Raw genomic sequence first — 24,396 nt, forward strand, 5'->3', positions numbered from 1 at the left:
GAGTGATATGTGGTGTTCCTCCCAAATGTCCAAACATGATTCACTAACTATGCCCAAGTCAGAGTATTTTGAATTGCCCATAGAAGATGCAATGGATTCAGAATTACTAGATAGTTCTCAGGCTGTGCATCTATAAAATGAGGTGAAAATCAAATGTGAACTATCATAGCTTTAATGTGACTCAGTAACTATAGTTTTCTCCAACTTCAGATTGCAGGGAAAGATGCCACAGGATTTGGGGATTAAATCAAGAGTATGAACTACTCATAAAGAACATAGTGGGAGTCTCACTTTTAAATAAAACAATGGTGGTATTAACTGATGACTCTTAAAAATATGAGAGAAAAATATATACATGTGAATACAATGAGTTTACTCAGGGTTAAGAAGGTTTGGATGTAGTTATAGAAAACCAGGCAGGAAGTTCACTTTGGATTAGGGAATACGAGAAGTGTTTCAATAGTTTCTATATGTTTTGAGACTGAGCACACAAGTTAAAATCTTCAAACCTAAACAGGCAAGACTCCATAATTTCTCCATCTGAATACTCCCACTTGCAGGGAAAAAAAATCATTTACTAGGTCAGGAATGAGGCTTCAACATAAGTACTGTATCAACAACTCCTTAGGTAGCATTGATGCTTAATCACGTTATAGGTAGGATAAAAGCTTATGCTTGGGAAAAAAAAAGCCAGCTTTCTTTTCCATTTCTGGTATAGTCTCTTATTCTTCTGCAATAGTCCTTTAGTAATGCCGTCCCTGAAAATAGTCTGAAATTTGGGCACTAAGAGCTGAATGTGATGTTTAATGCCTGCTCATCCCAATCTTTCTAGCCAATTTATTCTCTATCTGGCTGCATAAATATTGTCCCCTAAAATAATGTATTCATATGAGGTAAATTTTGAATCTCCAGTGATACCTAGGAAAATTATTTTCTCTATATATTGATGACATTTCATTAAAATGTAAAGAATAGCTTCATACACAGATTCATATATAGCACCACAGGGTAAACAATACATAGTATCACATATACTTTAATAATATTGTGTATTATTGTAACAATACACAATATCACATACAATTCAGAATTGCAGGGAAGTTTCTAATTAGCTATAAAAAGCTTTGCTTTTGTATTTTTCTTGGTATTGTTCTGAGTACTTACAGTTTTCAAAAAGAGAGAAATAATATACATCTAGGAGATTTTTTTTTTTTTGCCGTTCCTGAACACATATAAGAAAGAAGGTCATTATATAGGGTAATAATAGACAGAGAATGATGGAAAGACATCCAGGTGGTTCAGCCAGGTGAGGTGAAAGGAGTCATGATTTCTCCTGAGATCTGGAGTCAGTAGAGAGAGGCCTGTAGTACAAGACAGGAACAACTTTGGTGATGTTTTCAAAAGTTTCATTTCTCATGTTAGGGAGATGCTTCTGACGCTTCTCACTGAATCTTCTGGTTTCTGTTAGAACAGCAAATCAGTCTAATTTTGGGACTCAGCTTTAGGAATCCTATTCCAATACCAGATTTATTTAGTAATAAAGTCAATATTTGTTTCTCCATCTGCCTACTCCCTTGTCTCTCTTCTGCTTCCAAACTTGGAAAGGAAAACAAAGATTCACACTGCAAAATAGAATTTTACTAAAAATGTACTTTTTTCTGAAAGTGTAAACAGAAAGCCAAGTATGCAAGGTGGCAGAAAACACTTTGAAAAACAATAAACCTGTGCACAAATATGTGGCTGTCTTTACTCATTCAAAGCTACTCTTGCATAATCTGTTTACTGCTCAGTAATCAGCTTGATGCTTTAGTGAGTACAAATTAAGAGTAGTTGTTATTACCTGAAGAGGAACCTCAACTTACTTCTCCATGACAGTTCTTTGTTTTATTTTTGTGTTTAGCATGGCCATCCTCCCAGCATCTAACCCATCTTTCATAACTTATATTAAATATCCTATTATTAGGCCAGGTGCGGTGGCTCATGCCTGTAATCCCAGCACTTTGGGAAGCCGAGGTGGGTGGATCACGAGATCAGGAGTTCAAGACCAGCCTGGCTAACATGCTAAAACCCTATCTCTACTAAAAATACAAAAATTAGCTGGGCATGGTGGTGGGCGCCTGTAATCCCAGCTACTCTGGAGACTGAGGCAGGAGAATTGCTTGAACATGGGAGGCGGAGGTTGCAGTGAGCCGAGATCGCACCACTGCATTTCAGCCTGGGCCACAGAGGAAGACTCTGTCTCAAAAAAACAAAAAACAAAAAACAAAAACCTAGTATTTCTAAGTACTTTTCTTAGCCTCACCCTTCAGCTGAAGATGGATTTTTTTCTATAAAAATCTCATAAAACTTTGTTACCTTTCTCCTATTCAATTTTGTATTGTTTTTATTTGTTTAAAAATATTTTTCTAGTAAAATATTAATGCCTTGAGGGAATAAACTGAACCCTATTTAGCTTTAAAATATGGCTGGGTGCAGTAGCTCATGCCTGTAATCCCAGCAGTTTGGGAAGCCAAAGCAAGAGGATCAGTTGAGGCCAGAAGTTTGAAACTAGTCTGAGCAACACAGCAAGACCCAGTCTCTACAGTAAATAAAAACTAAAAAATGTAGCTGCGCATGGTAGCATGCGCCTGTGGTCCCAGCTATTTGGGAGGCTGAGGCTAGAGGATTACTTGAGCCCAGGAATTCTAGGCTGGAATGAAATGTGGAGACTTGCTGATGATGAGGACATAGATAAGGTTATTTTGGGGCCCAGAGGCTGGGAAAGGGGCACTCTCACTATTTCTGTATAGATCAAAGAGTATCTCTCGAGTCAGTGAGTGCTGATGGTATCTCAACATTTTTTAAACTTTGGGAAGAAATCAGAAAAGAGCTTTAAGGCAGTATAATGCTCCTCTAGAGAAGACGCAGCTGTGAGTAGTAAGGTGGGTGCTCAGAACAGGACAGGGGAAGAGCTGCAGCATCCATCTGGAGCAGCCTCGTTTTGTGTAGGCACAAGGGTGGCACTCAATGAGTCCTTCTGCTTATTCCAGTGCAAGAAAGGGAAAAAGAAGAAACACCTTGAAACACTACTCCACAGCATTATGTTTTTCTATTTAGTTTTTGTATTTGTGTATTTGATTTCCATAACACACTAGAAGTCACTTTACAACACCTTAAGTAAAGCAAGGTTTCTCAGTTTGTAGTCTGTGTGTGACCATGCAGTGTGATTTACCATGATTTGCCTTATAAATGTTAATGCCTCCCCTTAGACTTTCAAAAATGACTCAGTTCAAACAACAAATTGTGTGGTCACCCCTCCATGAACCATCTGTATCATATTCTAGATCAACTAAATCAGAATACATGTGGCTGGTGCTAAGGGCCCAGGACCTGCATTCAACAGAACCGTGCAGCTAATCTCTAGGTAAAGAAGGAATTCTTTAGCTCTAGACTGTCTAAATTCAAAGCACGTATGAATTGTATTACAAAACACTAACTTTTTGAAAGATATCTATATTTGTGTTGGTATTGAATTTCAAAATCTGTAAGTTGATGTTTTTACATTGTTTACATTTATGTTTTCAAACAGTAATCTAAAGCCTCATATATAAGATTTGGCCTGTTTTGGAATAAAGACTAGATGTCCTCCTATATGGGCAAAGAAATCATTTTAAACAGTTTGGGCATATAAATTTTTCTATAATAACTCATCAGGCCTGTGTATAAAAGAGACCAAGTTATGACTATATAAACATGTGAACACTATTAGACATATTTTAATTTCATTTTAATTGTATAAACAGAAAAAAAAAACAGAAGAATAGGGGTGAGATGTTGATCTTTTGTTCCTCCATTAGTTGTATTTTATCCCCAGTGAAATGAAATTCCTTTGAACTTTTAATTTCCTAAAATAGGATACTGAAACAAGTAAAAGCAAAATATTTTATCCAGCAGGTGTAACTTGTAAAATTAAAACCTAGTACAATCTGTAAATTTAAAAAATATTCATCAAGAAAAGGCAAACATTCTCTCTTCAGAATAATTTTGAATATGGTCCTGGCCTTCCATCATTTAACTTTCTAGTGCTTTGCTAGCATATGTTTTCTGGTTTTGTTTCCTCTTTCCTCTCCCTTTTCTTGACATTATCCAAAATTTACAGAGCTTCAGATTTTTTAGTATCCAAGTTGGGCTAATTATCATGGTTCAGCATATGGTGTGTTCCAAATGGTATGTAACTGAAGCTGTGTTAATATTTTTTCAGACTACACAGGCCAACAGAGCAGGATTTCCTTCTGCTTTTCTATTGTGAGATTTTATCTTAGGGGTGCTGGGTGGGAGGTATGGGACCAGCAGCAGAGGAAAATCCTTTCTTTTCCTATGGGGTACAAATAGGGAATTCATGGCTCTAAAGAGCGCAGATGGCAAGGGCTATTGAATTTGCCCAGAGAGAGGCTTCACCAGCTGTCTTGTTGTGGGAGGCACTTGGAAAACCTGCCTGACTGGCTAACACTACTAGATCTGCAGAGGAACTGCTCATATGAAATGCACTGGTCCTGATAGATGAAGTTAGGGTGGGAATGCCTCTTCCCTGAGTATATGTAGAAAAACCTAGAAAAGAGAAGAAGTCTGTCCCTAATGCCTTAGCAAAAGGTTCACAGATCCACTAAATGAATAATTATTTAATTAATTCCAAAGAAAAACCAACAGACAAATATAACCATAGCGGTAGCCTCCATTTTATACCACAAGACATGACACTGAAGAGCCTGATCTCTATACCTGCTGATGAAATACATAACCAAGAGTAGATTTAAATACATTATATAATCCTTCTAAGAAGCTTCAGCCATGTGAAGCATAAAGGTCAAGATGAACAACTAGGACATGTCGTACCTATGAAGCTTAAACAATAAAAGTGAAAAACAAAAATTTTAACCAAAAAAAATGAAATGTCAGAATGATACAATAAAAAACACAAAAATTAATTTATAGATCTAAATATATGACTTTCAAATGTAAACATGTAACAAATGAGGACAGAAAAAAACATTGCTGAGGACAAATTAAAATTCTAGCATATCATATGAAGAAAACACCTTATAGCAGAGGTCTGAAAAAAGAAAATAATTTCACAAATGAAAACTTATGGATAAATCAAGGAAACCAGTAATGTAAATAATAAAAATTCCAGACAGAAGGGAAAGATAGAGCAAAATAAATTATTAAAATTTTAGTGTTTATTATTGTAAATAATATACTTTTAACGTGGAAAGTAATTTGAGGTTGAAACTTCAGTGTAGAAAGGGTTTACTGAATCTAAACAGTACTGAAATTTACTGACTCTAAATAGCACTAAAACTACACAGTACTGATCTAAACAATACTGGTCTCTATATCCTAGAGACACTTTTGGGCCCCAAGAGTAAAAAAAAAAATTATATAAGATTACTTACAGAAAGAACACATTATATGCAGAGAAGCAAGAATCCAGAAAAAAATTACATTTCTCATGTGCAGCACTGCAAGCTTGAAAATAATAAAATAATAAAGACTGCTTAAAGAAAATAAATGCATTTTAAAATATTCTGTACAGCTTAAAACGTGTCATTCTTTGTTGAGGGGAAACCATAGAAGACAAGAATGCACTGCGAATGTACTCTAAGAAAAGGTACACAAATTCATACTATAAAATATATTCTAATTTGTAGTCAATAATAAAAATACTCAATTTTAATTTGATTATACATAGTGAAATATAAATGTATGATAAAAATATGACTTAGAAATTTTTATTTGTTTATAAGATTATTTGAAGCAGATGAAACATTTTATAACTAGAGCCAAATAACTAAATTATATCAAGTAAACTCAGGGTTTGGAATGGATGTACAGTTATCTTAAGTTCTCATCTTGCAGGGAACTGGGTCTGGAAGTATAATGCCTTGCTTTAGAGTGAGAGTGGTATACAGTCATAATTTAATGTTGGTGCATTAATACAGAAATATAATTTAATTATAACTTTGGGGAAAAGGAGAGAATCATCACTAGACTGAATAGACAGCTAAATTAACAAGAATTTGTAAGAAAACATACATAATCATGATAAAGCTAAAAAAAAGGATAAAATTGGCAAATAAGAAGCAAATAAGAAGCTTCTAAGTGAGAAAGCCTCAATTTTAACCATAAATTAAAAGGAACAAATGTAAGTGTATGTCTTTTCATTAATTATTAGCTGCCTTAAATTTCATATCCTGAGAATGTCAGGATTGATTTAGAAGTAGACTCTGACTAGATCAGCTGTCCTCAAACTTCACATAAGCCAGGTAATTCAGCAGAAAATACAGTGCAAAAAATGTGTAATGTTACTATGTTGCAGCAAAAATATCTTCTAATCATATGAATCCTTAAATCCTTAAATAAGCCTACCCCACTACCTCAGATAAAAAGCTGTAAGCATGTGCTTCTGTGTGCCTCTAATTCCTTGAATCCTAGTTTAATACAGGCAGCATAGACACTGAGCTTTGGCCATGACTTTGAGAGCAACAAAGGATGTACCAGGAAGTTAATCCCATGTGCACCGCTGTCCAGGAATATTCTCACATGTGCATAATATTACATTGTATTCTTGCTGGTTTGCAGGTAAACTTGGTAATATGCAATATTTTATTACTATTAATTTAAAACCAGCCTTTGTGGCTTGGCCTACATAGAATTGCATTTCTATCCCCTTCTCATATGACACAAATAATATTGTTGTCAAATCATAACAAATTATAACAAATTATTTTGTTGTCTTATGAAGTTCATGTTTGTTTGAATTTTCTCAAATATTCACCAAATATTTGCCCACCATCATTTCTTCATCCCACTCCTTTTGTTGTGTTCAAGGTCCCTTTCCATCTTCCTGAAACACACTGTGTTAATCAGCAATTTCTCCAATAACTTCAATGTCCTACAATAATATTTACTTTTCTTTTTTTTTTTTTTTTTTTTTGAATCAAATTTTTATTTTATTTTATTTTATTTTTTATTTTTATTATACTTTAAGTTTTAGGGTACATGTGCACATTGTGCAGGTTAGTTACATATGTATACATGTGCCATGCTGGTGGTATATCTCCCAATGCTATCCCTCCCCCCTCCCCCCAGCCCACAACAGTCCCCAGAGTGTGATATTCCCCTTCCTGTGTCCATGTGATCTCATTGTTCAATTCCCACCTATGAGTGAGAATATGCGGTGTTTGGTTGTTTGTTCTTGCGATAGTTTACTGAGAATGATGGTTTCCAATTTCATCCATGTCCCTACAAAGGACATGAACTCATCATTTTTTATGGCTGCATAGTATTCCATGGTGTATATGTGCCACATTTTCTTAATCCAGTCTATCATTGTTGGACATTTGGGTTGGTTCCAAGTCTTTGCTATTGTGAATAATGCCGCAATAAACATACGTGTGCATGTGTCTTTATAGCAGCATGATTTATAGTCCTTTGGGTATATACCCAGTAATGGGATGGCTGGGTCAAATGGTATTTCTAGTTCTAGATCCCTGAGGAATCGCCACACTGACTTCCACAATGGTTGAACTAGTTTACAGTCCCACCAACAGTGTAAAAGTGTTCCTATTTCTCCACATCCTCTCCAGCACCTGTTGTTTCCTGACTTTTTAATGATTGCCATTCTAACTGGTGTGAGATGATATCTCATAGTGGTTTTGATTTGCATTTCTCTGATGGCCAGTGATGGTGAGCATTTTTTCATGTGTTTTTTGGCTGCATAAATGTCTTCTTTTGAGAAGTGTCTGTTCATGTCCTTCGCCCACTTTTTGATGGGGTTGTTTGTTTTTTTCTTGTAAATTTGTTTGAGTTCATTGTAGATTCTGGATATTAGCCCTTTGTCAGATGAGTAGGTTGCGAAAATTTTCTCCCATGTTGTAGGTTGCCTGTTCACTCTGATGGTAGTTTCTTTTGCTGTGCAGAAGCTCTTTAGTTTAATTAGATCCCATTTGTCAATTTTGGCTTTTGTTGCCATTGCTTTTGGTGTTTTGGACATGAAGTCCTTGCCCACGCCTATGTCCTGAATGGTAATGCCTAGGTTTTCTTCTAGGGTTTTTATGGTTTTAGGTCTAAGGTTTAAATCTTTAATCCATCTTGAATTGATTTTTGTATAAGGTGTAAGGAAGGGATCCAGTTTCAGCTTTCTACATATGGCTAGCCAGTTTTCCCAGCACCATTTATTAAATAGGGAATCCTTTCCCCATTGCTTGTTTTTCTCAGGTTTGTCAAAGATCAGATAGTTGTAGGTATGCGGCGTTATTTCTGAGGGCTCTGTTCTGTTCCATTGATCTATATCTCTGTTTTGGTACCAGTACCATGCTGTTTTTGTTACTGTAGCCTTGTAGTATAGTTTGAAGTCAGGTAGTGTGATGCCTCCAGCTTTGTTCTTTTGGCTTAGGATTGACTTGGCAATGCGGGCTCTTTTTTGGTTCCATATGAACTTTAAAGTAGTTTTTTCCAATTCTGTGAAGAAAGTCATTGGTAGCTTGATGGGGATGGCATTGAATCTGTAAATTACCTTGGGCAGTATGGCCATTTTCACGATGTTGATTCTTCCTACCCATGAGCATGGAATGTTCTTCCATTTGTTTGTATCCTCTTTTATTTCCTTGAGCAGTGGTTTGTAGTTCTCCTTGAAGAGGTCCTTCACATCCCTTGTAAGTTGGATTCCTAGGTATTTTATTCTCTTTGAAGCAATTGTGAATGGGAGTTCACTCATGATTTGGCTCTCTGTTTGTCTGTTGTTGGTGTATAAGAAAAAGCTTATCCACCATGATCAAGTGGGCTTCATCCCCGGGATGCAAGGCTGGTTCAATATACGCAAATCAATAAATGTAATCCAGCATATAAACAGAGCCAAAGACAAAAACCACATGATTATCTCAATAGATGCAGAAAAAGCCTTTGACAAAATTCAACAACCCTTCATGCTAAAAACTCTCAATAAATTAGGTATTGATGGGACGTATTTCAAAATAATAAGAGCTATCTATGACAAACCCACAGCCAATATCATACTGAATGGGCAAAAATTGGAAGCATTCCCTTTGAAAACTGGCACAAGACAGGGATGCCCTCTCTCACCGCTCCTATTCAACATAGTGTTGGAAGTTCTGGCCAGGGCAATCAGGCAGGAGAAGGAAATAAAGGGTATTCAATTAGGAAAAGAGGAAGTCAAATTGTCCCTGTTTGCAGACGACATGATTGTTTATCTAGAAAACCCCATTGTCTCAGCCCAAAATCTCCTTAAGCTGATAAGCAACTTCAGCAAAGTCTCAGGATACAAAATCAATGTACAAAAATCACAAGCATTCTAATATTTACTTTTCTAATTCCTGAACCTGGGTCATTCGGGGCATCTTTGCCTCAGAGTGTGAATGAGATGGGTTTTACTCTGTGTTTCTGGTCAAGTATGTTCCATATGTATCATTACTGGGCCCAGGTTAAAGGAGCAGAAAACCTGGAGCTTATGTGCTTCATGGTGTTAGCAGGAGCACGAGAGGCAAGCCAAACCACACAAGAACATTTAAAACCTCTGCTTGCATTATGTCACTTGTCATTGGCCAAAGCAAGTCACATGGGTAACCTCAAAGTTCCTGGGCAGGGAAGGGTATCTCACCTGTAGTGGAGGAAACTGCAATATAATTTTATAACAGAGAGAGGTTGAAGCATTGATAATAATATGCTTACCAGGCACATTTAGGATTGTAGTAAAGTTTTGGGAGTAGGAAACTGGTCTATGTCTAAAAATTGTTTTGGAGTTTTCAGTATTATATAGCTATAGAACTACAGGGTAACAGATACTTTTCAAGATACTCATTTTATTTTATTCTCTTCTTTTTCTTTTCCTCTTCCCTCCCCCTACAAGCCCTCCTCTCCCCTCCTCTTCCCTCGCCTTCCTTTACATCTCTTCATCACTTCCATCCTTCTTTCATTCCTTCTTTCCTTCCTTCCTTTTCTTTCCTTTTTCTATTTCTTTCCAGGCTTCTATTGTTTCTTTTGAGAAATTAAATGACATTCAGTTTGTTCTTGTATAAGTAAACATTCCCTTCTCTTTAGTTGCTATGAGTCTTTTGTGTTTCTTTTTAATTGTATTATGCAGTTTTATTATAATGTATCCATGTGTGGATTTGTTTAAATTTAACTTCTTGACTCTCACTGTGTTTTTTGATTCTGAAGATTAGTGTCTTTATCAACTTTTGAAAAAAAATCAAAGTCACTATGTTTTCAAATATTGCCTCTTTTATTTTTGGCTCCTTCTGTTATAACCACTTAAAACCCTTTTTAATTAAATATTTAGAACTTTTCATTTCTGTAATTTCCTCAGATCTATCATCCTGTTTACATCACAATTTTCTATTTTCTCTTTGACTTACTCATTGATAACACATATATGCTATTTTTCAGAGTAAATCGTATCACAAGATATGTGAGAGGCCTAGTGTTTCACAGTACCTGGTTTGATGTCTTATTTAATGTATTTAAATAATTTAACATACTCATTTAATGTGCTGTTTCATTTGTTAGGGATCAGTTCATGTTTGGGGGTTTCTAATTCTTCTACGTGTGTCTGTTTTCTCTTGTTCCAGGTAGATTGCTTCTCGGTGAACGGGTTTGTAATTTTTAAAGTACACATTCAACTTTTGAGTGGACTCTTGTATCTATTTAATTCTTTGTGACTTGGGTGAGAAATGTGATCATCCAAAATAGCATGACATTTGCTTCTGCCAGAGCCCTTGGAGTTTTACCACCCTAGACCTGACTTTTAAAGGTAGAATCTTGGAAAGGGAAGAATTTGATTATTCCTCCAGAGTAATGCAATCTCCATGTTAGTGCAGGACTCAGAACCTGATTTTTTAAATTGCACAGGAGAATTTCATTCTTCTTTGAGACCTGGAAGAAATGAAAAGAGTAGTACCTGCTTATCCACAGCTTTGCTTTCTGTTTTAGACACCTGCAGTTAACCAGTCTAAAATTATTAAATGAAAAATTCCAGAAACAAACAATTCATAAGTTTTAAAATGTGTGCTATTCTGAGTAACATGAGCTCTCCTGCCGTTCTGCTCTGTCCTACCCAGGACATGAATCATCCCTTTGTCCAACATATTCATGCTGTAGACACTACCCACTTGTTACGCATCAACATTGTCTCTTCTTGACGCCCAACCACTGATGTTGTCATTGCTAGATGATCCAGAATAACCCAGAGCAGATGACCCTCTTTCCAACATATTATCAGAAGGTCAGTAGTCACCTAACTCTGTGTCACAGTGCCTATGCATTTCACCTGACTTCATCTCATCCCACAGGCATTTTATCATCTCACATCATCATAAGAAGAAAGGCGATTATGGTACAATAGATATTTTAAGAGAGGGTGAGAGAACTCATTCACATAACTTTCATTACAGTATATTGTTATAATTCTATTTTATTATTGGTTACTTTTGTTAATCTCTTACAGTGCCTAATTTATACATTAAACTTTATCATACATGTTTAGGAAAAACATAGTATGTACAGAGTTCAGTACCACCTACAGTTTTAGGCATCCACTGGGGGTGTTGAAATCCCCTGTGGTTAAGGAGAGTATACTATAGTCCAGAATTTTTCCAATGATGCAGATTTGTTTTTAGTCTACCTATTTACTGTGAGCTCAGACCTAATAGGGTCCCAAGGACATTGTTTTTCTCTCAATTCCTTACTTACAAGGACTGGTTCCTCCTCTAACACCCAGATCAGTTCCGGAGTGAATTTTTGTATCCACTACTATACTATTCAGTTCACATTGTTTCTAGTTAGGGTGATTGGGGATTTCTTACTTGCAAGCTCAGCAGGGTACTGAAATGATTATAACTGGACAAAGCATACTTTATCCATTATTTCTAAATGTCTGTGGCAGGATGGTTTTAAGATTAATCTTAATATACCAAATATTCAGAATTGGAAAATAGAATATCTTCAATGTAAAGCTATTTATACTGGCAACAAATAACATATTTTACCTCTTTTAGCTACAAAATGGTATGTGTATGTATATGTGTGTGTGCACATGTGTGCACACCTTCACATAGAAAAGCTTAATATAAAATAAAAAACTATATTATATCCCACATTTTGATTGTATCTACTAAAACCGGAAATATTTAACTAAGCCTTTATTTTTTAAGATGGATTAGTAGGAACATTGGGTGAAAATTCTCCTCAGAAAGAAGGTAAAAGTTACTGGGGAATGCACATGTTCCAAATGGAAAACTGAGGAAAGAGAGCCAGGACCTGTCAGAGCGCCTATGGGAAGAAGCTGAAGTGCAGAAAAAGAAAGCAAGAGTATGACAGTGATTGACCTCCAAGGAATGTGGAGCCCAGAAGGAAGGGAAGGTGGGGTGTTTCTCTGCTTCCCTTACCCCTTTGACTGTATGCTAACGGCCAAACTCTTGGGGAGCCCCTCTGCCCTCATGACCCTGGGCAACGCTGTCATTCGCAATTTGGGAGTTCCCAGTGACAGAGAAACAGCTGGCCAGTACTCATAGTTATGTCCACACTCCTCAGGCCTGCACTAAAACAGCAAACACCATATTGTTTGCGTGCCACCTGTGGTGGACCTCTACTCTGCTTTGCCGTTGAGTCGTGGCATCATGAGACCCCCCTTCACACACCCAAACATACGCCACAACCTGTTCTAACTTTGGCAATCACAGGGGATCGGCAGGTCCCAGGAAACTGCAAACTCCCAAACCTAACCCTCGGTGTGGGCCGCCCCTAAGAGAGCTGGAAACACAGCTTGACAAACCTTCCCTGGGGACAAAGGAGAGACAAGTGCACTGCCAATCACTGAAGAGGGTGGCACCGCCAGCCAAGAATGGACACAGAGGGGTCATCTCCCCCAACCAGTGCACTGTTGTGAACACAGTAGAGGTTTTCCCTGCTGGGGGCCAATACGTGGAGAAAGTACTTTTCATGCTTTTTGTGGTAGTTCCACCTCCATCGAAAGTGAGCCTGCGCTGCTTGGACTTGCACAAAGGGTGGAGTCCAACTTCCACTCCCTACACAGAGTGGCAGCCTCCCAGCAAAGGATGGCGGTCAAACCACAGAGTTGTCCACCCTGCACTGGGGAAAGAGGCTCCAACCTGAGCCCATGTTGGTGGTAGCCAAGGAGAAATGTGTGTCCATGGGCTGAAGCTACACTGTGGCCAGGAGCTGAAGGATAAAGTCTACTTGAACTAAAGGTCGTGGGCCCTGCACCAGGGGTGCAATTAGGTTCCTGCCTGCTCAGGATGAGGAACTGGTGCACACCCACTAACTCTTTCCCCTGAAACTTCAGTGCACCCCAACATGATCCCCCCTTGCAACCCTTGTCCCACTGTCAGGAAGGGTGTGACCAATGATCATCAGTCTACACAAAAGAGAGCTGGCTTTTACTCTAGAGTGCCAATTACTGGAGACTGAAGCCTGAATTGCAATGCCAAATGAAAAAAAAACCTGCTGCCAAAATGGCATAGTGTTAGTGCATGAGACAAGCTTGCTAAAACATCCCCACGCTCAGCCCCTCAAGAGACAGAGTGTCAGCTTAAATGTCCAATACACCACTACAACAAGAAGCATCTGAGAAAGCCACCACACAGAAACTATCCATAAGGAACCCATACAGAGCCTTGGGCTCCCTGAAAGCACTCAGAAACAAATAAACAAAATTAAAGGATTATACACAGCATTCAACGCAGCCACACCCTGAAGAAAACAATAAATAAAAGAATCCCATCCAAATGATAATAAAATTAAAAATAAGAAGTAATAGCTCCCTCAGATAAGAATCAGTGCAAGAACTCTGGCAGTACAAAAAGACAGAGTGTCTCAACACCTCTATATGAACATAACTCTCTAGCAATGGTTACTAACCTAAAGCAAACTGAAAAGACAGATAAAGAATTCAAAATATGGTTTGTAAGGAAATTCAATGAGATCCAAGAAAGAGTTGAAAATCAACACAAAGAAACCAGAAAAGCAATTCAGAATATGAAAAATGAGATAGCTATATTTTAAACATACATATATAATATATACTTATATATATATTTAACTGTATAACATATATAACTGTATTATAAATATACTTATGTATATAACGTATATGACTGTATATGTGACATATATAATATATAACTTCTCAAATTGAAAAATTCACTAAAATATTTCAATAAACAGTTGAAAGCATTAACAATAGACTAGACCGAGAAGAATTTCAGAGCTTGAATAGCATTCTTTTGAATTAACACAGTCAGACAAAAATTTTTTTTAAATTCTAAAATTCAACAAAATCTTTAAGAAATATGCAATTATGTACAGTGACAAAACCTATGACTTACTGGCATTCTTAAGAGAGAAGAATAAAAAGTAAGCTGCTTAGAAAACATATTTGAGGAAATATGTTTTAGGCAGGAAAGTTTGCCTAATCTTGCTAGAGAAGTCAATATCTAGATACAAGAGATTCAGAAAACACACGCTGAATGATATACAAAACAACCTTCACCAAGTTATATAGTCATCACACTATCCAAGGTCAACACACACACACACACACACACACACACACACACACACACACACACACAAACCTTAAAGGCAGCTAGAGAAAAGAACCAAATTACCTCTCATATAAAGGTAATCCCATAAGACTAACAGCACATTTCTCAGCAGAAACCTTACAGGCCAGAAGAGATTGGGGGCCTATTTTAGTCTTCTTAACACAAAACAAAGTCAACCAAGACTACTAGATAAAACCGACTTTAAACCAACAACAGGAGAAAAAGGCAAAGAAGGGCATTATATAGTGATAAAGGAAATAAACAAGAAGATTTAACTTTCCTAAATACGTAGGCACTGATCACCAGAGCACACATATTTATAAAACAAATAGTACTAGACCTAAGAAGAGGTAGACAGCTATACAATAGCAGTGGGGGACTTCGACAGCCCACTCACAGCACTAGACAGATCAAGGCAGAAAACCAACAAAGAAACTCAGGACTCAGATTGGACTCTTGATCTTTTTCTTATCTGTTCATGAAAAATTCTCCAAAATTTGCCATAAGCTTGGCCACGAAGAAAATATCAATAAATTCAAAAGAAATGAAATCATATCCAGCATCTCCTCAGACTGCAGTTAAATAAAATTAGATATCAATAACAAGAGGAGCCCTCAAAAACACTGAAGTCCCGTGGAAACTAAAAAACTTTCTTCTAAATGACTTTTGGGTAAATCATAAAGCAGAAATTTAAAAATTGAAACAAGTGAAAATAGAGACACAATGTACCCAAACTTCTGGAATACAGCAAAAGTGTGTTAAGAGGAAAGTTTATAGTGCTAAATGATTACATGGAAAGCATAGAAAGATCTAAAATTAATAATATAACATCACACCTAAAGGAACTAGAAAAATAAGAACAAACCCGAAGCCAACAGAAAAAAAGAGAAACAAAAATTAAAGTATAAATAAATGAAATTGAGATTTTAAAAAATCATACAAAGGATCGGTGAAATGAAAAGTTGGTTCTTTGAATGGATAACGGAAATTGATAGACTGTGAGCTAGATTAACCAATAAATCAAAAAAATAAGATTCAAACAAGTGCAATCAGTGGTATTTTTGATAACGCAGAAATAAAAAAGATCCTCAGGAGACTACCATGAACATCTCTATGCACACAGACTAGAAAATCTAGAGGAAATGGATAATTCCTGGAAGCATACAGTCTCCCAAGATTGAACCAGGAAGAAATTGAAATCCTGAACAGACCAATGATGAGTTATGAAATTGAATCAGTAATAAAAAAAAATCTATCAAGAACAACAGCAAAAAAGCCCATGATCAGATGGATTCGTAGCTGAATTCTACTAGATGTATAAAGATGATCTGGTACTAATATTATTGAAAATATTTTAAAAAATTAAAGATAAGGGATTCCTCTTTAATTAATTCCATAAGACCAGTATCATCCTGATATAAAAATCTGGCAAGAACACAATAGGAAACTACAGGCCAATACCCCTGGTGAACATAGATGCCAAAATCTTCAGCAAAATACTAGCAAACAGGATCCAGCAGCACGTCAAAAATATAATCCATTCCAATCAATTGAAGGACTTCATTGCAGGGATGCAAGAATCGTTTAATATATGGAAATAAATGTGATTTGCCACATAAACATAATTAAAAACAAAAACCATATGATTACCTCGATAGATGCAGAAAAATCTTTTGATAAAATCCAACATCCCATCATGATAAAAACCTTCAACAAACTAGGCATCAAAGAAACATACCTAAAAATAATAAGAGCTCTATATGTCGAACCCACAGCCGACATCACACTTAATGGGGAAAAGTTGAAAGAATTCTTCCTAAGAACTGGAATAAGACGAGGATGTCCACTCTCACCACTCCTATTCAACATAGTACTGAAAGCCCTAGCCAGGTCAGTTCAGCAAAATAAAGAAATACAAGGCATCCAAATAGGAAAAGAAGAAGTCAAATTACCTCTGTTTGCTGATGACATGGCCATATACTTAGTAAACCCAAAGATTCCTCCAAAAGACTCTTTAGACCTGATAAATGACTTCAGTAGAATTTCATGATACATATTAATGCACAAAAATCACTTGCATTTCTGTATACCAACAATGCTCAAGCGGAGAGCCAAATTAAGAACTCAGTCTTGTTTATAATTGCCACACACACAAATAAAATAGCTAGGAATATATTTAACCAAGGAGGTGAAAGACTTTTACAAGGAAAATTACAAAACACCAATTAAATAAATTGCAGATGACACAAACAAATGGAAGTACATTCTGTGTTCATGGAAAGGAAGAATCAATATCATTAAAACGACTATACTGCTGAAGCAATCTAAAGATTCAATACAATTCTTATCAAATTCCTATGATCATTTTTCACAGAATTAGAAAAATAAATTCTAAAATTAATGTGGAATCAAAAAAAAAACCCAAATAGGCAAAGTAATTTTCAGCAAAAAGAACAGAGCTGGAGATAACATATTACCCAAACTCAAATTATACTACAAAGCTATAGTAACCAAAATAGCCTGGTACTGGTACAAAAATAGACACATAGATCAATGGAACAGAATTGAGAATCCAGAAATAATGCCACACATTTACAACTAATTGATTTCTAAAAAAGGAAACAAAAATAAACAATGAGGAAAGGACACCCTAATAAATAAATGGTGTTAGGAAAATTGGCTAACCCACATGCAGAAGAATGAAACTGGACCTCTCCCTCTCACCATGTGCAAAAATTAACTCAAGATGAATTAAAGATTTAAATGTAAGACCTGTAGTTATAAAAATCCTAGAAGAAAACCTAGAAAAAACTGTTCTGAATATTCTGGGCAAAGAATTTATGACTAAGACCACAAAAGCAAATGCAACAAGACCAAAAATAGACAAAGGGGATTTAGTTAAACTAAAGAGCTTCTGCACAGCAAGAGAAACAATCAACAGAATAAACAGACAACATACAGAATGGGAGAACGTTTTTGCAAATGCATTCAACAAAGGACTAATATCCAGAATCTAAAAGTATAGGCTTGAAAAAAATATTTTTAAGTAAAAAAATTAAAGGGTAAATAGTTTACTTATACAAAAATTCTTCTACATATTTAAAAGAAACTTCCTAGTAGAAACTTAGCAAAAGATATGAACAGTCAAGACAATAAAGGGTGAAAATGAGTCATCAATAAATACTTTATATATTTGCTCAGGCTTCCTAGCACTCAAGGAAATGAAAATAAACCCAACTAGGTACTATTTTTTTTTCTCATCAGTTCAAATACATTTCAAAACAAAAATTAAGTTCACTACTGGTGTGCATACAAGCACTTTCGTACATTGCTGATGGTAGTAAGTACCTGAGGGAAACGAAGGTAGTAGCAACTGGTACTTTTAAAAATACACATATTCTTCACCATGTACTCCTACTTTATTTAACCTATCCTATGTTTAAAACACTAAGATATGATGCTTACAATGTAAGGTATTCGGGTGATGGATACCCTAAAAGCCCAGACTTGACCATTATGCATGTATCAAAATTGCATGTGTACTCCATAAATTTAAACAAATAAATAATAACTCACTAAGATGTAAGTACCCACATACAGGGGGTTGGTTATTGCACCATTACTTATATTTGTTAAATCTGAAATAAACACTTCCATTAACATGAACATAGTTATATAATTAATGGTGTACAATTGGTTTTTTGTCAATTAAAATAGTTATTTCTGGTAGAAACATTTTCTAGAAAAATAAAATGGCTGTTTGTTGTTAGACTAGATGCAGAGAGAAAGAACAGTCTTGTTAAAGGTCTCCAGATCCTCACAATAGGATTTTACGCAACTATTAAAAGGAGAATATATGCATCTTTTCCTAGAGGTTGCTCATGACAAATCATTAAATTAAAAAATAGAATTACACTTTCTTAAAACATATATATATATTTGTGTGTGTGCAATGTGTGCACATACATATTTCCACATACTCAAAGATTTTCTATATTTTATTTTTGCCCTGTATTAATTATGTAAGCAATTAAGCTTCCAATTAGCTGGCCTAATATAAGAGGTAGATATGAGCTATTTGGGAGGAATGTAAAATAGACGATGAAGAAAAGCAATCTATGATAAAATAATGCCAAATCCTTCAATGTAAGGGCATTCTAATAGAGAAAATCATCAGGTAACTCAAAGACAGAACAGAAGGCTTTTGATTATCTAAGTTGTCTTGTTAATTACAGTTAGTCTAAAATTCCCTTTGGCTGTTACAAAAAGGATTAAAATTCTTCTCTTTTTTTTTTTCTTTTCTGTTTTTTTGAGACAGAGTCTTGCTCTGTTACCCAGGCTGGAGTGCAGTGGTGCGATCTCGGCTCACTGCAACCTTTGCCTCCCGGGTCCAGGTGATTCTCATGCCTCAGCCTCCTGAGTAGCTGGATTACAGGTGTGCACCACAACACCCAGCTAATTTTTGTATTTTTAGTAAAGACAGGGTTTCACCATGTTGGTCAGGCTGGTCTCGAACTCCTGACCTCATGATCCACCAGCCTCAGCCTCCCAAAGTGCTGGGATTACAGGCATGAGCCACCATGCTCGGCCCACATTTCTTTTTCTGTCTAAGAAAGTATAATACAAAATCTATAATATTTGGTGAGTTTCTTATGATCTCATAGTGATAGGGCTTATGTTTGTAAGCATCAATTTTTATAGGCTGTTACAGCTATAGATATAAGTGTGAAGGAACTTGGATTAAATGCATCTGAACCTTATATGCCATAACTGAGGTTACCTTGGGTCTTGAATTTTTTGCAGTCCAGAGAGTTAAAGGCTCTCACAGTGTTGGATGGTTGTCAATAGAGTTGCATATCACAATAACTAGAAAACTTAAAAAAAAAAAATCTAAATATTCAGGCCTTGATCTCTTTGTCCTGAATTAGATACACTTAGATATGTGGAACTCTGGTGATATGTTTTTCCAAACTCTTCTGTGAGGTGTGCTTCATTTATTAAGAACAGCTAATCTTTTCAATTACTTCCAGTTTATAGATAATTCCATCTTAAATGTACTGAAAATGAGGCAAAGACAGTTTTTTGATTTCTAATCTGCTTAATCTAATCTAATAATGCATTCTTGGTATTTTGGTTTTATTTGCAACTTTAGGTACCTAGATTCTGAGTTTTATGAGTCAATAAGTTAAGTGTTGTTTTCTAACTCGGTGCATTTTCAGTAATGTGGCATCGCACTTCCAGGTGAAGTTTAAACATTCCCATCCTACATCTTCAGCTTCAACTTGAACAACCATCTCCCCTGTTTGAGGTTCCCACTATTAGCTGTTTAATCTTTTTCTCTTTCCCCTCTGAGGCATTGTACAGAACGCTGTATAATCCCTCCCTCAATTCTCACACACCCCACTTTTTATAACTAATTCCTGCTCATGCTTCAGATCTCTATTGAATGTTGCTTCCTAAAAGAGGTCTTCCCTGTCCTCTAGGTCTAAGTATGTCCTCCTGCTTCCCATAGCAATTTCATTTTCTCTTCATCATATTACACTTCAGTGATACAGAAATACATAAATTTGAGTGCTTATTGTACAGTAATCGATCAGACTTTTTTTATATACCAGTGGTTTCTACTTCTTAATCAATCAATAAAATTCAGTAAAATATTTATGAATACATTTCACTATTATAGTGATATCTTAGGATGCTCTCTCACCTTAACAGATTATGTAACTTGACATGTATTTTAGTGACAGGTAGGTATATTTCTCTAGGAGAGAAAAATAAAAGTTAGTATGGAATTTTTTTTTTTTACTTGAAATCTAATACATGTTTTATCCAGAGAGTTGATCATAATTCCTGGGATATAACAAAGTCAACAGCAGCGGCAGCAGACTTAACTGCATCATGTGCCCACACCCAGCTCATGGCCCTAATCTACCTTTCTAAAATTCTATAGGAATATCTCACCATGTATTCTTTAGGCCCCTACTCATTTGGACTAATTTTTGGTGCCCAAACATACCTTTCACTTTTTTTCCTTTCAAACGTGTACTCATGCAAATCCATCTGGAATCTGTCTTCCCAGAACCCTCCTCAACACCTTCCAGACCTAATTGCCTTCCTCTACCTAGGCCTATTTGGGTTTGTTAATGCCAAGGACAGTACCAGGCCCTTATTCAACACTTTATATACCTCAGCACACAATAGATCAGTAGAAATGTAGAAAGTCAAACCCTCTAAGTTACATTCCAGAGAAGTAGCATTCATAATGTTTTTTTTTTCTGATTGTTTGCAATTTGCTAAATCAACAAAGTACTTTGTGTCTCTCCTTTTACTCCTGTGTGCCAAACTAGAATTTTCTTGACTTTTCCTTACCTCTCCATAGCCTGGCATAGCCTATCACAGTATCTTGCAAATAATAGTATTTCATTATGTAATCAAATGCAAATATTTTGATAAAGAAAGATATTGCTCTTTGGTAAATGATCCTTTCCTTGTGTATGGAATAAATTACTATATTTATGGAAAGTGTGAGAGCAATATGAATTCTGTTTAGAAAACCATGAGTTCTTCCAGAGTGCCAAAGCCTGTTGGGGCCTACAGAGTTAATGTTTCTAAATAAGAATCAATTTTCTAGTTATACAAGAGAGGTGCAAGAAAAAATATTAGTACAATGACAGACCTGAGTGGAAAAATGTAAAGTAAGTATAATTCAATTTGAACAGTTATTTTTGTGCCTAAAGTTTTTTAAAAGTCAAGAATTGCCATGAGGTTCTTTAAAAATATAGATAGTACCCACACGTTTTTTTTAAAATCGTAGATTGTGACTGGGTACAGTGGCTCATGCCTGTAATCCCAATGCTTTGGGAGGCTGAAGCAGGAAGATCAGTTGAGGCCAGGAGTTCAAGACCAGCCTGGATCACATAGCAAGACCCCATCTCTACAAAACACACACACACACACACACACACACACACACACAGAGTAGATACTTGGGTTTGCATCTCGGCAAAGACTTTTAAAACAGCTCAGAAAATTATCCTACTAGCCAATGTATCCTTTTTCTGAAGAACAGACAAGTAAAAACTATAATAGTAATTAAACGATCTTAAGAAAATGAACGTAAATGGCACCCAGAAATATTAAAGATTAAACAAGCATACCTTCCAATTGCAGAATTATGACTTATTGGCTGAGTCTACATGAAACCAAAAATACTTGTTTAAATGTGAAAAAAAAAAATTCAACCGATTATCTAAGTATGTTGTTCTCAAGATGCTATAAGACTGGTTTAGTTTTGGTTGAAATTACCTTATTTGATATTATGTAAACAGGCTAAATGCCATACAAACACACAATAAATAAATTTTTTCAAGTTAAAATTAAAGGTGGGAAGGCATATAGTGTCAGATGATGATGACTGAGATTCAGAGATAAAAATATTATAGGATACTAGGCAAATAGGAAGAAACTTAAAATGAGTAGTGTATGGTAAACGCAAAGTACACTGACAATAAAGAAGGAGGCAGACAATTTCATAGATTATTACATAAAAGAACATATAAGAACTTATCATGAAGTTGTATTGACTTGTCAAAGTAAATGTTATGAACAATATAGTTATTTGATTTCCCTAAGACTTGAAATGTTTAACATTATAACCCATGTTTCCTCTTCATAATGGTCAACTATTTAGGAGCTTATATTGACCTAGGTGGATTTTCTTTGGTGTTTTGTTTTGTTTTGTTTTGTTTGTTTGAGATAGAGTCTCGCCCTGTCACCCAGGTTGGAGTGCAATGGTGTGATCTCAGCTCACTGCAACCTGCAACCTCTGCCTCCCGGGTTCAAGAGATTCTCCTGCCTCAGCCTCCCTAGTGGCTAGGATTACAGGCGTGTGCCACCATGCCTGGTGAATTTTTTTTTTTTTTATCTTTAGTAGAGACAGGGTTTCACCATGTTGGCCAGGCTGGTCTCAAACTCCTGACCTCATGATCCAACCGCCTCAGCCTCCCAAAGTGCTGGGATTACAGGCGTGAGCCACCACACCCAGCCCCAAATGGATTTTCTGATATTTTACTTTCATGCCTTCTCTGAGTGGTATTCTAAATCTTTTGTGCCTAACGGTCTGAAATTATTTTTACTACTTCATTTTTTAAAGATTAGAAAAGAATACCTACAACATGGTTACAAATCAGTATGTCGTTGGGAATGAACCAAAATTGATAAGCAGAAGTCTGAAGTAAACAACACTGCTCTTAGACGTTCTACATTCTCTTTGTTTATAACCTTTATGGAAAAGGCCACTGATTCTACTGTCAATACTTTCAACCATATTAAGTTGGTTGGTAGAAAACGAAATCCTGGTTTTTGAATTTTCAAAAAAAAATTATTATTGGAGATATAATATGATATTTTTAACCAAAGTGCTAGGAAGTAGGTATAAAATAAAGTCAAGGCTCAGAGGCAAAGAAACCTGAGGTCAAGGCTCATATTCACCTTTTATTAGCTTCATGACTGGGAACATTAATAACTTCTTAATATTCAGTTTTATTTTTGATAAAATATCACTAACAATCCTTGCTTTACAGTGATATTATGATTAAGATAATGCATAATAGAGAATAAAATTGTGCCTGACACATGGTAGCTAATTAAAAAACAGTGTTTTTTAGTAATGTTAATAACAGATACTATTTCAAGAAGTGTTTAGTGAGTTTTATCTTATGTAACAAGGACTGGTAGAAGCTACCTGGGATCTTGCATTCAAAACAATACTGACATGTCTACCCTCAGAGATTCACCAGGGTCCATAAAGGGTATGGCAATGTGGATATTCTACATGTTTTATTTTTGTTAAAAAAAGTTGTTTGGCTTGCCCAAGGTGACACAGCACCATCATAATTAGAATTTAGTTCTCCTGGCTTTGGATTTTGTAGAAGTTCAGGATGGAATGTTATTTTTGTTGAGACAAATAGTTTATCAATGTAAGTGGAAATGATGGACATATAAGAAGCAATTGGTGTTGTATATCTGAAGATAGGTGAGTGCATGTGACTATCAGTCAGACCTAAAATAAGACAGTGTATCTACTACAGATGGAGTTTAAAGTCTATTAGAGCAAATAACATTGCTATAAATCTTTGTAAAGACAAGACATTGTTATAGTTATGTATTTCTACAGATACCAATTTCAAAAAATATTTGAAGCAATGTGTTTAAGTCAAGGGAACTGGCCAGACCCTGAAATGATTTCACATATTACAGTTGAACTCTGATGTGAATAAGAGTAAAATAAATACATTATCCTGTTTTTTCTCCTAACTTTAGTTTTGCAATTGGACTGGTTCATTGTTAGCATCTGTAGGCTAACTTAGAATTTTTTCAAAAGCATAAATTTGATTCATAAAGGCTGAGGCTTATAGTTATATCTTTAATCATCCATGGAATGTCACACCGTTAGAGGCCTGAGGCGATGCAACATTAATTCAGCAAATATTTATTTTGTGTCAGCCTGTGTGCTAGGCAGAGTTCTATGTACATGGAATATAGTAATGAACAAAATTGAGAAAGAACTTCACTGTGGAGCTTATATTTTGGAGTAAGGGCAGATAATGAAATTAAATATAATAGAGAAATTTAATATATATTAAATATAATAATTTATATATAATTAAATAGAGAATTTAATTAAATTGAGTATAATAGAGAAGTAAATTACACAATATATTAGAAGGTAGGTGTTATTTTAAAAATAAAAAAATAAACAGAATAAGGGGAAAGAGAG

The 24,396-nt window shown here is 35.8% G+C and overlaps 2 long non-coding RNA genes across 2 annotated transcripts in view; both read right to left on the reverse strand.

Annotated features, from left to right (window-relative positions):
• LOC134756793 (uncharacterized) overlaps positions 1 to 24,396 on the reverse strand; it is a 1,394,997-nt gene that overhangs the window by 17,496 nt on the left and 1,353,105 nt on the right. The window lies entirely within an intron of this gene.
• Positions 1,010 to 22,807, reverse strand: LOC134756714 (uncharacterized). Its single transcript, XR_010129806.1, has 3 exons — positions 22,790 to 22,807; positions 20,326 to 20,379; positions 1,010 to 1,622 (listed from the first exon to the last, which is right to left on the reverse strand). It is a non-coding gene; the product is annotated as an uncharacterized lncRNA (long non-coding RNA).

The sequence above is a fragment of the Gorilla gorilla genome, chromosome 12 (genome assembly GCF_029281585.2).
Source record: "Gorilla gorilla gorilla isolate KB3781 chromosome 12, NHGRI_mGorGor1-v2.1_pri, whole genome shotgun sequence".
NCBI lineage: Eukaryota > Metazoa > Chordata > Mammalia > Primates > Hominidae > Gorilla > Gorilla gorilla.